The sequence below is a fragment of the Vigna radiata genome, unplaced genomic scaffold, assembly GCF_000741045.1.
Source record: "Vigna radiata var. radiata cultivar VC1973A unplaced genomic scaffold, Vradiata_ver6 scaffold_235, whole genome shotgun sequence".
NCBI classification, from domain to species: domain Eukaryota; kingdom Viridiplantae; phylum Streptophyta; class Magnoliopsida; order Fabales; family Fabaceae; genus Vigna; species Vigna radiata.
Genome location: NW_014543118.1, coordinates 282,228 through 288,640, shown reverse-complemented (window position 1 = coordinate 288,640; position 6,413 = coordinate 282,228). Strand labels below are relative to the sequence as shown.

The 6,413-nt window shown below is 37.6% G+C and overlaps 1 pseudogene; it reads left to right on the top strand.

Annotated features, from left to right (window-relative positions):
- Positions 1–5,366, top strand: part of LOC106753153 — a 32,509-nt pseudogene extending 27,143 nt beyond the window's left edge.
- Positions 5,367–6,413: the final 1,047 nt, after the last annotated feature.

The following is a 6,413-nucleotide window of genomic DNA, read 5'->3' as shown; positions in this document are numbered from 1 at the left end:
TTCTTAATCTTTGGACACTCAGATTTTACGTGCCCTCTCTCTCCACAACCAAAACATTTTACGTTTGAAGGAGATTCTTGACTTTCTCTCCTTTCTTTATGAAATTTTTCCTTTCCCTTTGCCTTCATGAATTTGGCAAACTTCTTTATCATGAGACTCATGTTTTCCTCATCATCGGAATCATCTTCTTCAGTTCTCTTAGAACTCTTTCCTTTAGAGATTTCAGATTTGAAGGCTAATGTCTTTCTCTTGCCTTGATCCTCTTCAGCAGTAAGTCTTCTCAATTCAAGCTCCTGCTCACGAAGTTTTCCAAACAGGATTGACATTGTCATCTGAATAAGTCCTGTCCAATGATTTTAGAATTTTAACATTTAATTCATTAGTATCAAAAATCTTACCCAACCCTGTCAAGTGGTTCACTATGTGAGTGAAATGCTTTTGGACATCAAAAATTGTTTCTCCAGGTTGCATTCTGAACATCTCAAATTCTTGAATGAGAGTGTTCTTCCTTGCCCGTTTCACGTTCTCAGTACCTTCATGTGTGACTCTCAGAACTTCCCACATTTCCTATGCTGTCTTACACACTGAAATTCTATAAAATTCATCAAGCACAACAGCAGATGAAATAATATTGCGAGCTTTAATATCAAACTGAGCTCGTCTAGTTTCCTCAGCAGTCCAATTAAAATAAGGTTTTTCTGTTTCTACACCATCTACTGTACTCATAGGAATATAAGGACCATTTTGTACAGCTTCCCAGATGCCTCTATCAACAGACCCCATAAAAATTTCCATTCTTACTTTCCAAAAAGCATAGTTATCTCCAGTAAACAACAGAGGTCTGTTATTGGACGCACCCTCAGCATAAACAACGTTTTGACTCTGACCGGCCATTTTCGCAAAGATTTTGAAAGAATATCAAAGCAAGCTCTGATATCAATTGATGGTATCGGAGGGGGTAATTTTTTAAAGAGTTTAGCGCAACGGATTAATAACACAGAGAGCGTAAAGCGTATTAGGTCACAGTTGAAACGATTTTAGCCTTTTTTTATAAAAAACAATTTTCTTTCAAAAAATTAACCAAGCAGTTGATGTGCGTTAAAGTAAAATGAGTATAGGGCATAAGAAAAGCACACAAGGATTTTTATACTGGNTCGATTCAACAGAATCTACGTCCAGTCGTTAATCACTACAAAGAGTGATTAACAGTTCCACTAAAAAGGATTTAACAGATTACAATGAAAAGTACAGCAATAGAATGAAAAGAACCACTCTACCAACTTGAAGAGAACTTGCTCCGGCAATCGACAAACGATTCACGAGCTTCTCCTTTCACAAGACCAACTAGAGAACCTTGCCAACTTGAAGAGAGTCCACTTCAACTATCGACACACACTACGTAAGCCTCTCCTTTCACAAGACCAGGCAAGGGAACAAAGTAAACAAAAGCTCTCAAGAATGTTCCTCTGACTACTCAGTGTTCTAAGCTTTCTCAGTTTACACAAAAGTTAAGTTCTGAAGCTTTCAAAAACCAATTATATAGCCAAGCACACTGAATGCCAAAGATCAGCTCCCAACTGCCATGAATAATCGATTATTGTAAGTGATAATCGATTATTCAAGTCTGTTATAGAAATTTCAAAAAGTGATAATCGATTATTTGAAGTGATAATCGATTATTCAAGTGTGACTTGTGATAATCGATTATTACTTCATGATAATCGATTATTTTAGTTCAAAAGCATTTGATAATCGATTATACCTTAACCATAATCGATTATACAAGTAAAAATTACAAAGTTTATCATTTTCCTACTACATTCAAAAACTACAAGTTGCTTTTTAAGTATTCTCCTAATACAATCAAACATTACAATTTGCAACATCATCAAAACTTGTCTTCAGCTTTTACCAATACTCCCTTATTGGTAACAACGTTTTCTTTCATATAGCAAATTCTCTTCTTAGAACAATGTTAACTTTCTTGGATTTTGGATGAATGGCATAGCTGCAGCCGCCACTTACTCTGCATTTATCTTCTTTTTTTTTATGTCTCCAAGAACTATGCAAGGGCTGCAACGTTAGGAGTTTTAGAGGGCTGGAATGTGTTTTATTTTTTTTGAGAAAGTTGGATGATGGTGACGGTGATGGGAATTGGTTAAAAGGGGATGAGCATTTTTTTTGCTTTTCTTTATCTCAGTGTTGAAGAGTTGATAGGAGTAGGTGTGCCATGTGGTAGGATTCATGTTTCAAGATCATTTATTCATTTTCCTCAATGTTGTCACGTCTAGCATTGTTCTAAGCACATGGGATGATTTATTGTAGGATAAGAAAGTAGAGTCTGGGAAGCTTCAATCTCGTTAACTAATTGTTTTTTTTACATTGCTGAATTTACTCCTTGGCCTTTCATTTGGTTTCATATGCTTTTCATTTCAATTGAAGTTTCATTTAATTTTGGCATTTGGCTGCAAGGGGAAGTGCAAATGGTCACGGGTTGGAGATAAAGAATTTAATTTCTTTCTTTCAAAAGCCACGGCCTACACATGCCATTTTCATCTTAGATTCATTTTTCAATTGAAGCTTACGGTCAATGTTGCTGCCACGTTTAATTTGCAATTTCGATGGGAGGATGGTGATTTAGTTTTAAGAAAGCACATTTTCAAGGTCTTTTATTTTATTGGCACATTTTCAAGGTCTTTTATTTTATTGTCTTAATGCTTGATTCAAAGGTTTACTTTTTTTTTATTTTTATAGTAATATATATTGGAATACATTAATGGAAGGAGTTTGTTCAATCTATTTTGTCTTTACTCAAGCCGTAGTTTTATTTTACTTTTTTAATTTAGTGTTGCGTTTTAGTAATTTTAACTGTGCTAGATATTTGTTTGTTACAGTGTTGGGTTTAGCATTTTATTTTACTTTAACGTTTTCTATCTTATTCGGTTGTGTTTAATTTTATGCATTTTAATTGAGCTTAATTCTCATCTCAAACACCTTCAAACCCCCCCCCCCCCCATTTCGTGTTAGACCTGAGACTTGAACCACATTTGGTCTTTGAGAGACGACCTAGGAGTCACTTCCTAGCTATACTGCATTCTTTATGCACATCAAATTTGTGTGGGTCGCGACACCCATCACCCCTCCTATATTGCGTCCACCTGAGCCAGGAAAGCCACTCATTTTGTATTTTATTGTATTAGATAAATCAATGGGTTGTGTATTGGGCCAACATGATGAAGATGGGAAAAGAGAGCATGTTATATATTACTTGAGTAAGAAGTTCACAGACTGCGACAAACGATATTCATCGTTAGAGCGAACTTGTTATGCATCTACGTGGGCTGCTCATCGTTTAAGGCAATACATGTTGAGTCACTCTACTTGGTTGATATCCAAAATGGAGCCTATCAAGTATATTTTTGAAAAGTCTGCTCTCACTGGAAGGATAGCTCGGTGGCAAATGTTATTGTCAGAGTACGACATTGTATATGTCACTCAGAAGTCTGTCAAGGGTAGTGCTCTAGCATAATATCTAGCTCATCAACCCATTAGAGATTATCAGCCAATGCAACCTGAATTTCCCAATGAAGATATCATGGCTTTATTTGCTGAGAACAAAGAAGACAAAGATGAAAAAGCCTGGACGGTATTATTTGATGGAGCCTCGAACGTGATGGGGCATGGAATAGGGGCAGTGCTTATCTCTCCGGAGAATCAGTACATACCAATGACCGCAAGGTTATGTTTTAATTGCACGAATAACATTGTTGAATATGAAGCTTGTGCTATGGGTATTCGAGCGGCAATTGAATCTAAGGCGAAAATTCTAGAGGTATATAGAGATTCAACTTTGGTCATCCACCAATTGAAGGGGGAATGGGAGACTAGGGATCCAAAATTAATTCCCTACCAAGCTTACATCAGGGGGTTAATGGAATATTTCGACTCCATCACATTTAACCACATTCCGTGGGAAGATAATCAATTGGCAGACGCTTTGGCCACCTTATCGTCAATGTTCGAAGTTGACCAAGACGCAGAACTACCAATGATTGAAATGAAGAGCCATGCAGAGCCAGCATATTGCCATTTCATCAAGGAGGAGTTAGATGGCAAACCTTGGTATTTTGATATGAAGCATTATCTTAAGACCCGAGAATATCCTGGGAAGGCGTCTGAAAATGATAAAAGGGCATAAAGGAGATTGGCTGGCAGTTTTATCTTAAATGGAAACATCTTATACAAGAGAAATCATGACATGGTTCTCCTCAGATGCGTGGATGGAAAGGAAGTCGAGCTGATATTGAAGGAAGTGCACGAAGGTACATTTGGCACGCACATGAATGGGCACTCAATGGCTAGAAAGATCTTGAGGGCTGGTTATTTTTGGTTGACCATGGAAAATGATTGTTGTACACACGTGAGAAAGTGTAAGAAATGTCAGATGTATGTAGATAATATCAACGTTCCACCTACGACCCTAAGCGTGTTGTCTGCGCTGTGGCCATTTTTGATGTGGGGAATGGATCTCATCGGGGCCATAGAGCCAAAGGCATCAAATGGGAACTGTTTCATACTAGTCGCAATTGATTACTTCACCAAGTGGGTTGAGGCTGCTTCTTATGCCAATGTGACTAGAAAGGTGGTGACTAGGTTCATAAAAAAGGAGTTGATCTGTAGATATGTCTCCCTAACAAAATCATCATTGATAAGGCCACCAACCTGAATAACCAGATGATGGCGGAGTTAGTTAAGAATTCAAAATTCATCATCATAATTCTTCTCCTTATCGGCCAAAGATGAATGGGGCAGTAAAGGCTGCTAATAAGAATATCAAGAAAATTATCCAGAAGATGATGGTCACATATAAATATTTGCATGAAATGCTTCCTTTCGCTTTACATGGATATCGCATATCGGTACGAACATCAACCGGGGCAACTCCTTTCTCGCTTGTGTATGGAATGGAGGCGGTACTTCTGTTTGAAGTGGAAATCCCATCCTTACGAGTACTAATGGAAACCCAATTAGAAGAAGTTGAATGGGTTCAAGCTCGATTCGACCAGCTCAATCTCATTGAGGAAAAAAGGTTAACAGTTGTGTGCCACGGACAGCTGTACCAAAGAAGAATGAAGAAGGCATTTGACAAAAGGGTGCGCCCAAGAGAGTTCCATGAAGGCGAGTTGGTGTTAAAGAAGATTTTACCTATACAAAAAGATCATAGAGGCAAGTGGACCCCAAATTACGAAGGGCCTTTTCTGGTGAAGAAAGCATTTTCTAGTGGGGCGCTAACTCTCACAAGAATGGATGGAGAGGAGTTACCATTGCCGGTTAATTCTGATGCTGTAAAAAAGTTTTACGCATGATGATTCCGTAACAGGGTTGCTATAAAAGGATATTGATGCTATCTTTAAAGCACATTGTATTCTGTGTTATTTCATTCAATAAAGTTTGCATGGTCTCCTTCATAATTTGTGTTGTTTGCATTCATTAGGTGATATTGCAAGTCGCGCTGAGCTTTTTTTTTAAAAAAAATAAAGAAAAGGAGGAAAAAATAATGATAATTAATTGCGTGTTAATAAAAGCATCACGGGTATTTTCGGTTGACGCGGGCTCGGTCCTGAAGGATGTCTTGAAATGAAAAAAAAAGAGGGAGAAAGGCACATGTTGAATTCGTTGGCAATAAAGTCGTCAAGGGCATGGTACTTTCAAAAGGCATAATCAAACAAAATTTCAAAAAGTACCTGTGATGAGTCTTTTCCCGATTTAAGGTTTAAGGGGTAATCAATGTTCTTTTCCTACTAAAGCATTTGCATCCATATTAATTGAACCCCTGACCTTTTCATTTCCCTTTAAAATAAAGGATTGTCGCTGGTACAATACTGTGCCAATTTTCATCGTAGTCCTCGTGCCCAATGATACATTGATCAGGGAGATAAGAAAATAAAAAAAATGATGGGCCAATCACTATAGAGTTTTGTTTCAGGTTTAAGGTCGAAAAAGGTAAGGCAAGCAAACTCCAGAATGACATGTGGCCATTTCTCTTCATCCAAATGATAAAAGAAACTTATTCAATTGCACCCTCTTTTAGCCAAAAGTCATAATTATTTTTCATCACCTTGGGCAAGTGATGGGTGTCGCCGCCCAATCAAATTAGATGTGCAATTAAAGTGCAGTATAAACTAGGGAATGACCCCTAAGTCGTCTCCCAAAGACCAACTTGCGGTTCAGAATCAGGTCTAACATAGTGGGGGGTTTTGAAATGTTGTTTGTGGATGCAGAAAAATTAAAATGAAATTAAAACAGTAAAAACGAAAATTCACGCTAGAACTAGGCAGCTCTGACCTTTGCTCAATGTTTTAACCATAACTTTTTCTACAGAGCTCTAAATGAGATGAGGTTTTTTTTTCTGG